The 12,188-nt window shown below is 38.1% G+C and overlaps 1 non-coding gene across 1 annotated transcript; it reads left to right on the top strand.

The window, feature by feature from the left end:
* Positions 1-6,865: 6,865 nt before the first annotated feature.
* On the top strand, positions 6,866-6,972 carry LOC128296080 (small nucleolar RNA R71). Its single transcript, XR_008286628.1, has one exon. It is a non-coding gene; the product is annotated as a small nucleolar RNA R71 (small nucleolar RNA).
* The last annotated feature ends 5,216 nt before the right edge of the window (positions 6,973-12,188 follow it).

Raw genomic sequence — 12,188 nt, 5'->3', positions numbered from 1 at the left:
ACACAACCTAACCCAAGTAGGGAGGCGTCGCTATAGATGACAAACTCTTTCTTGGGACTCGGGTTGCACTAGAATTGGGGCTTCACCAAATAAGTTTTCGATTGATCGAAACTTTTCGACATTTCTCCGTCCATTCGAACTTAACATCCTTTTGGAGTAAGCCGTCATCGGCGTGGCTATCGTTGAGAAACCTTTACAAATCGTCGGTAATAACCTAAAGCCCAAAAAGCTCGAACCTCGAAATATTTCTGAGGCTTCCAATTAAGTATGGCTGAAATTTTATTCTGTCGACTCGAATACCGATCTGAGATACCACATGACCCAAGAAGCTAACCTCTCTTAACCGAACTCACACTTGCTGAACTTAGCATATAATTGCTTATCCCGTAAAATTTGCAAAGACTAACCGCAGGTGTTCAAAGATGTTCGGTCTCATTTCTCGAATAGACCAAGATGTCATCAATGAACACGACTACTAATCGATCCAAATATGGTGCGAAGATCCGATTCATTAAATCCATAAATCTGCGGGGGCATTAGTGAGCCCAAACGGCATCACTAGGAACTCATAGTGACCATATCTTGTTCAAGATGTCTTAGGTACATCCGAATCTCGGATTCGCAATTGATAATAGCCCGATCTCAAATCTATTTTCGAGAACACCGAGGCTCCTTCAGTTGATCGAACAAGTCATCGATACGTGGTAACGGATATTTGTTCTTCATCGTCGCTTTATTAAGTCGACGATAGTCGATGCTGCACCGCATGGTTCCATCCTTCTTTTCACGAACAACACCGCGCGCACCCAAGGCGAGAAACTCGGGCGAGCAAAACCTCTATCCACCAATTCTTGCAACCGAGCTTTCAACTCCTTTAATTCCGTTGGTGCCATACGATACGGAGCTATCGAAATTGGAGTGGTACCGGTACCAATTCGATGCCAAATTCTATTTCCGAACAGTGGTAAACCCGCAATTCTTGGGAAAACATCCGGTATTCACAAACCACGGCGCAGATTCGGGTTTCTTTTCGATTCCTTGTCATCGAAAGCACGTCGCAAGGTACGCTTCGCACCATTTTCTTACATATTTCGGGCCAACATCGGCGATATTACAATGGCAACCCTTTAAGTCCGTAGACTCAACCCGAATTATCTTGTTATTCGCGCTCCTCAAATCGATAGTCTTGCTCTTGCAATTTACAACCGCATCGTGCATGGTCAACCAATCCAAACCAAGAATAACGTCAAATTCATCGAACGGCAAAAGCATCAAGTCCACGGAAACAAGAACCTCGAAACACTAGGGGACTTTTCTTGCACACTTTGTTGACAAGCACGTAATGACATCCGGAGAGGCAAGATCCTCGCGTGCGCGTATGGCATAAGTCCTCGCAGAGCACGAGCCTCGATCGATGGTAGCATCTCTAGATCCTCTCGACCGCCAACGACATTGCCCATATTTCTAGGTGGCCTACCTCGGCGATGGTAGCACCCGGTTTCCACTCGACTTACATTCTGCTCAAGCATCCTCGGGCAATCCTTCATAAAGTGGTCGGCCGATCCACACTTATAACAGAGCAATCACGAAACCAACAGCTCCCGAATGCTATTTGCCACAATGTAGACACTCGCCCTCTCTCGCGATCATTTCCACCATCGGCGATCGAAGTGACTCGAGTGGTCACAGGGGGTCGATCGCGTCCTCGTCTAGAAAAGCTCGAAACGCCTCTAGACCGGCTCACATCATCTCGAAATCTCTTCGATGCCTGTTGAAGAGACTTTCCTGAGGACCTCTTTCGGAATTCTTCGGTTCCCACATCAACTTTTTGTTTCTCCTTTCTAAGCTCTTCGGCTTTACAAGCTCGCTCAACAAGTACTCTGAACTCTCGTATTTCGAGAATGCCAACGAACATCCTTATATCATCATTCAGCCCATCCTCGAAGCGTTTACACATAATAGCTTCGGACGAAATACATTCTCGCGCGTATCGGCTAATTCTCACAAATTTTCGTTCATAGTCGGTAACTGACATAGAACCTTGCTTAAGATCAAGGAATTCCCTTCGCTTTTGGTCGATGAATCTCGATCGATATACTTTTTTCGAACTCGGTTTGAAAGAATTCCCAAGTCACTTGCTCTCTAGGCACCACAGAAGTCAGAGTACTCCACCAATAGTAGGCGGACTCACGTAGCAAGGAGATGGTACACTTTAAGCACTCATCGGGTGTACAAGATAGCTCATCGAGCACCCGGATAGTGTTGTCCAACCAAAAGTCAGCTCACTCGGCATCATCATCATCCGTAGCTTTAAATTCAGTGGCCCCATGTTTTCGAATCCGATCGATTGGGGCTTACTTGACCTTATTTGGTCGATTCACGGAGGTATTGTAGGTGTGGGGTTGCATTTGTCGGGAATGGAGGTTGTGGAGCGGTAGTGTTAGTTCGAATGTATTGGTTAAACCATTCATTCATCACACTATAAAAGGCTTGCCTAGCCTCATCATTCGGATTGCTGGCCATAGGTTGAGAGTCCATGGCGCTGTCCTTGTCGCGAACAGCGCCACACTCTCCACATCATCAGCTATTGCTCGGTTGGGATCGGGATCCATTACTATAAACAAACTCAAAGTCAAATTGTCAGAAATCACCACACTATCGATTCATCATTTAATGGCATGTATAGCTAGACCCCAAACACCTCACGGTAGTCCTAGAATCGACTAAACCGTGGCTCTGATACCAATAAAATTGTAACACCCCGAACCCGAGATCATCGCCGGTGTCGGACACGAGGGGTTAACAAGCCAAGTCCACATATTTTTGCCCACCAATTTGGCATTTCCAGTCGGGCTGGAAAACTGCGTCACCATCACCTTAAAAATCATATCTCGAGTTTCAAAACTCGGAAACCGGTTTCGTAAATTTTCCCTAAATTTAGACTCATATATCCATCCATGGATTTATTTCTAGAATTTTTGGTTGGGCCAATTGGTACAGTTTATTAGTTAAAGTCACCCATGTTACAGGGATCGACTACTCTGACCTTCGCGCGTTACAACTTGAATATCTCTCTGTACAGGGATTTAATACTGGTTTCGTTTGTTTCTAATGAAACTAGACTCAAAATGGAATCTGTACATAAAAGGAATGACTCCTAATTCTTTCTGGATAATTTATAGTAAATTTTTGAAGTTACGACAGGGGACCTAGAAACCGTTCTGGCCCTGTCTCACAATAGCTTTAATATCTCTTAACATGTAACTCCTATGACCGTTTCATTTCTTCCATATGAAAGTAGACTCATCAAGGTTCATTTACATAGCTTATTCACTATTTAATACCATTCCTACAAATTTTGGTGATTTTTCACATTCACATCACTGCAGCTGGCAGCATCTGTTTTTAAGGTAGTCTTACCTATTTTGTAGTCTCCACGAACCAACTAGTCTTGCCATACATAGGTTCACATATGCTCATTTTAACCATACCAATGGCTGATCATGTGACCAACATTCCCACTTCCAATCCATAATCACATCATGACACCATATATATATATACAAACCGAAAATAGTCTAAGTTCGTACTTCACCTTTACGAGCCATTTTCGCATGGCCGTACACATATACATCACAACATATTTAAACCAACAAAGGGGTAGTCCTATACATGCCATTTCAAATTTCAACCAAAAATTATACCAAGATGGAGGCTTTGATAGTGTGGATGACTTCGACTTTAATGATCCCGAATCCGATTGCTATCGAGCAAAATCTATAAAACTGAGAGCCAAAGCAACGGGGTAAGCATATTTATGCTTAGTAAGTCTCAAGCAATAAAATCAGCTTTAATTAAAGCAATACATTCACATAGCCAAATGCATCATTTCATTAATACACATTCACATAATCATACTTACTTCACCATCCCAACTCTTATGTTCATACACAAATAACAGACTTCGTTAAGGCGATAACTCGTTCCATCATAGGAGCGGATATTCATACGCTCTTACTCCTAGCGCAAAAGCACACACCACACTTACCTTGTCATTGGGAAATTTCACAAGTGCATTAGCTAAAATTTTCCAGCAAGCTTATAATTTTCAAATCACATACCTTCGAGTTTAACCGGATATCGCTACTCGTTCAATCGCCTTGGGACATAGCCCGTTATGGTAACCCGCACCAAGGCCTCACGGACTTAACCCGGATATCACGATTTGCACAAATGCCTTGGTCTTAGCCGGATAGAATGACTCGCATACGAATGCCTTGGTCTTAGCCGGATGTAGCCACTAGCACAATTGCCTTCGGGTCTTAACCCGGATATAATTTCCAGCATAATTGTCTTCGGGGCTTAGCCCGGATATCATTCAATTTCTCATGCACACATACATCAATAATCATTGGACATACATATTTCATTTTCGTTACTAAGGCTCAAACACAATTATAATCACTAGCATAATCGCCTTCGGGACTTAGCCCGGGTATTATTCGAATACTCATACACACATAAATCAAAAATCAATACATCCATATTTCATTCCACATAATTCAAGTAAGGTCACTTCTTGAGGACTTACCTCGGATGTTGTCGAACGGCTTTTACGGCTATTCGATTACTTTTTCCTTCCCCTTGTCCAATTGTGGCCCTCTAAGCTCTTGAGCTAATTCAAACAAATTCAATTTATTAAAACCTCATTGTGCTAGCTTATGGCCGAATATGACAAGGAGTTTAAATGGTCATATGGCCACCCTTTAGCTTGAATACACAATGGTCATGCACATTTTATACTACATCAAGCAATTCAATACAATTCATTCGAGCATCAAGGAAAAGCTAAGGCCATCAATAGGCTACCTAAGGCCGAATATACTTGTCCATGTTGAGGCCAATTATGCACTTAATACCACACAAAACAGCATGCATTTTACTAGTTAATGCTTTGCATATTGTAGCTCAAAACTTATAATATAGCATCAAGCACTCATATGTGTGCTAGGCGAATGTGCTTGCAATTTCACAATCATTCTTCAACATCTTCTTCTTTAAACAAACATATTCATCACTTACTTCATAACCAAAACATCATGTGCAAACATATATATACATATATGAGCATGGTCAATTTCAAGGTGTCCATAGCCATCCAAAACACACATTTTAACTAACATGCAAGAAGCATGAACCATGCTCATGAATGCATCATGGCGAATATGACAATCATGCCCTTTTCAACTTCAATCATGGTTAAACAAAAGAAAACTCAAAGTCTTACTCAAGATGGCTACAAAGAAATCTCAAGAGTAGACAATCCATCATTGCATGCATCATCATCAAGCTTCACACTTAGCATGCAATGGCTTTATCACCATAACAACTTTGGCCAAATACCATTTCCATGGCATAACAAAGATTTGAGCCATGGCTAACATGCACATCAAGTTAGCAACCAAAACATGCATGAAACTCCTAACACAACCTCATACATACCTTAATCTTGATGCCAATTTAGCCAAATCACCTTCTAGATCTCTTCTAAACCAAGCATGAAGCAAAAATCCTCTTTCTTCCTCCTTATGATTTTCGGCCAAAAGGATGAGAAAGGATGAACACAACAAATTTTTTCTTCCTTCTTTCTCAACTCACGGCAAGGGGGATTACCACACTCACACACATTTTTTTTTCATTTTTTATCACCCATACACCTTTGTTTATTATTTCACCCTAATGCACCAACAAAACATGTTTCATGACATGTTTAGCCCATCCTCCTTGTCATGGCCGGCCACCACCTATAAAAGGGGAATTTGACATGCAAGTCCATTATTTTGCATGCATGCTTTAATTAGTCATCACACATTTCCTATCATACTTTCAAAGTTCACTACTAAGTCCTTTCTTGTGGAATTCACCCTTATAACACTAAATCAATCATCATAAAATGTCATACATGAGCACACATATTATAGGCATCAAAATAAATTTTAATTATTTTATGCCTCGGTTTTGTGGTCCCGAAACCACATTCCGACTAGGGTCAATTTTGGGCTGTCACATAATTAAGAACAAGTTAAATATTTATCATACAATTCAGAAAATAATAACAAGATTCATCTTAGGTTTCATTCCCCTTAGGTATTTAGGGGTTCTAGTTCATAACTAAATAAGAAAACATCTCGAATAATAAAAATACAAAACATAAAGAAAACCCAAAACTCCGAAGGGAAATTGAGGGAGATCTTCATCTTGATGGTGAATCCGGCTCGAGATGGATCAATTGGCTTCCTTGGAGTAATTCCTTACTCCCTATTCTCCGTCTCCCTTTTCTTCCTCCTCTAGGGTGTATTTATAGGCTTTGGGATGCCTAAGAGCCCTCAAAATTAGCCTTTTCTGAATTGGACTCAACTTGGGCTCGGTAGGGACACGCCTGTGTGAATCGTGCTTCGAAACTGCCAAATTGACACAGCCGTGTGGTTTGCCCATGTGAGGAGGTCCAGGCTGTGTTGATTTCATACTTTGGCCCATTTTCTCCGTTTTTGGCCCATTTCTCGTTCCTTTTGCTCTCCTATGCTCTCCTAAGTATAAAACATGAAATTAAAGCGTTAGGAGCATCGAATTCACCAATTCTAATACGAAATCATTCATAAAATACGTTAAGCATGGGGTAAAAATATGTATAAATTATGGTTTATCAACTTGCCACTGATAATTATTCAGTGACATTTCCTTTATAAACTCATAAGCTGCTTTAGGTGTTTTATTATTTAGAGTCGCATTGGCGGCTGCGTCGATCAATTACCTAGTCTAGGGGTTCAACCTGTTGTAGCAGGTTTGAATCTGTAGCCATAGAGGTAACCCGTGGTGAGGGCACCTTCTCAATAAGTCCTTATACCTCTCCCATGCATCCTATAGAGTCTCTAAATCCATTTGCACGAAGGAAGAGATATCATTCCTCAACTTAGTTGTCTTAGCTGGTAGAAAATACTTTAATAAAAACTTTTTGGTCATTTGCTCCCATGTAGTGATAAAACCTCGTGATAGGGAGTTCAACCACTGTTTAGCCTTATTTCTTAATGAGAATGGAAACAACCGTAGTTGAATGGCATCGTCAGAAACGCCATTTATCTTAAAAGTGTCGCAGAATTCTAAAAAGTTAGCCAAATGAGTATTTAAATCTTTATCTTGCAAACCATCAAACTGAATAAATTGTTGGATCATCTGAATGGTGTTCAACTTCAGTTCAAAGTTTCGCAGTAATAGCAGGTCTCAAAATACTCAATTCAGCCCCAGTTAATTTGGGCTTGGCATAATCGTACATAGTACGAGGAGTAGGATTTGCGGCAACCATAGGAGGTAGCTGATTATTCTGGTTTTCAGCCATCTCGTCAGTAATATTAATGATGTCCTCTTGCTCTTCCACTGTACTTTGTCTACTTTGCCTCGCTTTTCTACGATTTCTGTGAGCTGTACTTTCAATCTCACTGTTGAATACTAAAGGTTCTAACAGGTTTCTTCTAGTCATATACTAAAAAAACCTTCCAGAAGCAAACAAAAGAAAAATTAGAAAAAAATTTAAACTAAAAATAAAAATAAAATGTAATAAAAGTAAAAATGGTTAAATTAATAAAAATTTATAAAAATTTAGTGTTCCTAATATCTTAGTCCTCGGCAACGGCGCTAAAAACTTGGTGAGTCACTAAACTAACTAAACCCATGACAAAGGCAAACGCACCTATCGAATAGTAGTATAGATATAGTGAGTCGGGAAAATCATATCCACGAGGACTAAAAGTATTAATAATTACTATCTTTTTATTATTTAGCCTATAAATTAAAGGGGATGTTTTTAATCTAAATTTATCTAAACTATTACTAAGAACGCGACAGAGAATAGAATGAGAAAATACTTGAATATAACCAAAGAGAAAGATAATACTCAGGAAAGAATCCACCTAGACTTCACGTATTATTCTGAATCTGAATTAGATGATTTATTCACTTGCCTTGATCCGTAGAAATCCCTAAATTATGTTAATATCTCTTTTGAAAATAAGAACAACTGACTCTAGGTTGATTAATTGAAATCTCTTTCTAATTAAAACCCCTATTGTCGCATTAACTCGATCTATGGATTCCCCTATTAGATTTGACTCTAATCCGATAGATTTATGTCGTCCTATTTTTAGGATTGCATGCAACTCCACTCAATTATGCTAGATCTACTCTTAAATAGGGACTTTTGCTTTACTGAAATAAGTACATCACACTTGAATTAATATCTTGAAAATATTAAAGCAAGAAATAAGCATACATAATTGAGAACAAGAACAAGTATTTATCATATAATCCAACAAATCAAATAATAAGATTCATCATAGGCTTTATCTTCCCTAGGTATCTAGGGAATTTAGTTCATACTTTGGGAGGAAAACATCTCAAAATTAGAAAAACAACAAAATATAAAGAAACCCAAAAACTTCTAGAGAAATTTAATGGAGATCTTCAATCTTAAAGGAGATCCTACTTCTGAATTGATTCCAACGACGTTCTTCGAGTAATTTCTTCATTCTACTCTGCGTGCCCCCTTAGATCCTCTTCTAGTGTATATTTATAGACTTTAGAATGCTCAGAAACCCTAAAAATTGGCTTTTTTTTGCTTGTTTGGGAAACAGGGAGCGATATCGACACAAGCTGGCACATGGCTATGTGGCCAGCCCATGTAGCTCACACAGGCGTGTGCTCAGCCCGTGTGGGAATTGCTTGGCCGTATGGATCCTAAAAATAGCTCGTTTTGCCTGATTTTGGCCCGTTTATCACTCCTGTTGCTCCCCTATGCTCACCTAAGTATAGAAACATGAAATTAAAATATTAGGAGCATCAAATTCACTAACTTATATGATAAATCATCCGAAAGTACATCAGGAATGGGATTAAAGCATGTTACTTTTATGGTTTATCAGTGGTGTTTCCCTTCAAGAGACAACAACATTGCATCTCACTACTCTAAGTGTCTCATACTTGTCTATTGCATTGTAAAAGTTCCTAATACACCCTCATTGTTCTACTTTCATAGCATAAATTATTTTCGTTTCATATTCAAGAGGGTTTAACACAATAGAATCTTCTGATACATCGAATGAGATCACATACAAAATTCAAAAATTTGTGTCCTCAAATACGGAAGGATTCTTTCATAAACTTCATGAACAATCGATTGTCTGTGAATGTGGGTTCGATCCAGATCTCATTTTCGAAAATAAGTTTTGGGATATTTTAAATCTATATGAATGGAGGGAATTCAACCTTCAACCTTAGAGGTCCGCAGTGCCTTCTGTGGTTCATGAATTTTATGCCAATTTAAAATTTTTCGAGGAGGATAAAGTTTATGTTAAGGGAAGAGAGGTTGAAATCTCCCCGTCCTTAATCTCTAAGTATTATAGAGTACATTTTCTAGCAAACAATGAGATTGAATTGCTTGAGACTAGAAATTTTAAGTGTGTGAATGTGGACTATATAATGATTTATCTTACAGAAGGTTGAGGGCAATGGGAGAGGGAGGTCTATATAAATCATCCCCTTTCTTTCAACCCAGTTTTTCTTACCACATTAGCTAAAATATGGCTACATTTTCTCCGTATGAAAGTTTGCCCCACTTCTAGCTCTAGGATTGTTAACCCCTTTCAAAACATCTTGCTAACTGTTATTTTGCAGAGGAAACAAATTTCTATAGGTACATGGATCTACAAGTTCATGTTATGTTGTGTAATCAGAGACGATATGGGGATTTTCTTTCCGCATTTGATCACAGATCTATGCCGAGCAGTGGGAGTACCTCTAGATCTACTCAAACTGTTTCATCAACCGACTACGCATATGATAATGAATTCAATCTATCAGAAATTTAGCAATGACCTTGAGGACATGGGTTGGAAGGAGAGCGGACTCAATTGACCCCAACAAAGTAAAAAAAAGAAGGTATGCTGGAAAATATTCAAAAACAACTAGATGATCTTGTTAAATCAAGAGGTCACGACTCCTGAACAATTAAGATGATGAAAATATATAAGGAGAAATGTGTTAGTAATCATGGGGAAGGAAAACCAATATGGCCAACAAAAACGAAAAGATACATAGTTGAAGAGAGGTATGGAAGGAATGACAAACCCAACAGAGATTGAAACATGATGAATACAACATTCGTATCCACACCTAGATGAGGGATCAATTTAGAAAAACCATGAGAAATATCAAACAAGGGTTACAAACCTTCAAGCACAAGAGGTAAGGGGAAATAGCCCATAGAACCAGAGTTAATCTCAGATGATTCCGCTTTGTTACATGTCTTTGTATTTTTTTTATTTTATGCGGCTTGTAAAACTTTAAACACTTTAATTTTTGTCTTGGAACATTTTTATTTTAGGTGTTGTTATTATTTGTTGTTTGTTTTTCTTATATGCGTCGAGTTACCCTGAAAGACTACACAACATATGGAGCTTCAATAAGGAGGTCGATGCCTGAGCTAGCCTGATGCTCCATTCTAGGGAAGTCCAGTAACCTCTTATCCTTTCTTCTAAACACATTGGGGACAATATGTAGTCTGAGTGTGAAGGGGTGCATATAAGTTTTTATGCGTGTTTATGTTTTCTTGTTTTTTGCTTATTTGTGAGTTTATTTTAGTTTTATGCATTTTTCAAAACAAATAAAAAATTCTAAAAATATTTTCTTTTCTTTTTTAATTTTCAAAAATCTAAAAATATTTCTTGCTTTCATTTTTAATTTGTATTATTGCATTGTGCTTGGACTGTAATTGAGTAATAAGTTAGTAGTTTTACATATCGAGGCATATATAAGATTGTCAAACTTGTAAATTTTGAATAATACTAGATAATTTCTTGCTCTTAATTGTAGATTAATTAGTTCACTTAGTTAATAGGTATAATAGATTAGAGGCAATAACCGAAATGAAAATGTATAAAATGTATAGTAGGATGAATAAAATACACGAATCCTTGTAGATAAATAATTCAAATTGTTAATTGTTCGTTTAAATAGATGCATGCCTAATAGATTGTTGGTAGGTGACTAATCTAGGAAAAACCTTAGGCATTGTTTGTATTACCTTGAGCCTAAAGGACCAACCTTAAACATTACATTATCCCTACTTCCTGAATTTGAGCCTTACATCGCCTTTCTTAGTCAACCTCTATGTTTGAAACCTTGAGCCAAAATTGAATTCGAAACTCAACCCTTCACATTCCTTGAACTTTGTAATGCACTATCAAATGGGCGTTAAGCCATAGACATCGAGGGTTAGGTAGGAACATTACGAAGGTTTCTCACAAAAGCGCACCCGAATGATTAGTGAAGAAGGGTCGAAGTAGCTCGTAACTGTTTCTTGCTAGAAATTATGGGCAAATCTTCTAGTGGCCTAGATCTTGCAACTATAGATCACAATAGTGAGAAAATTCTAATTGGGGTGGGGGACAGGAAAAGAGGCCTAAACAGGAGGCTGTGAATGTTAACATTTCTAATTCTAAGGATTCATTAACGTTATTCAAAGAGCACGATAATGTTATGATTCAATCTATATTGATGGCTGCCAAAGGGCAAGCCGATCAGAAGTAGTGAAACTTATAAGTTAGAATGTCTGTGGGTTGGGGAGTCCACGAGCTGAGCGGAGACTTTGGCACATACTAAATATTTATAATCCCTACTAGTCTTCTTTATAGAGACCAAATTGAATGAGATTCAAATGGAGCGTGTAATAGCCCATTTTTAGTGAAATCGGAACAGTGGTTTTGGGACCACAAAACTAAATCAGAAAGAAAATTTATTTTAATATTATTGTATGGTCCATATTATGATAGGAATGTTATATGAAAATTCTGATAAGAAAATTTTATCAATTATGTGCTTAATTATGGAAAGGACCAAGTTGCATAGAATGCAAAAGTTGAATTCCAGTAGCTAGAAGGATCAATTAGCTATGGAATTCAAAACTTGAGGTCCTTATATGGTAATTAGACCATTAAAGAAAAGTTAGTAGATATTTTTGGTGATTCATCCATGAAAAATTAGAAAAGGCTACAGACTAAATTGGAAATAAAAAAAATTAATAGATGATAAATAATTTAAAAAGAAATATCATCATATTATTATCATATTCATCCCTCTAT

This window comes from Gossypium arboreum, chromosome 7, assembly GCF_025698485.1.
Source record: "Gossypium arboreum isolate Shixiya-1 chromosome 7, ASM2569848v2, whole genome shotgun sequence".
In the NCBI taxonomy this organism is placed as follows: Eukaryota; Viridiplantae; Streptophyta; class Magnoliopsida; order Malvales; family Malvaceae; genus Gossypium; species Gossypium arboreum.
This window is presented reverse-complemented; position numbering and strand designations above follow the sequence as displayed.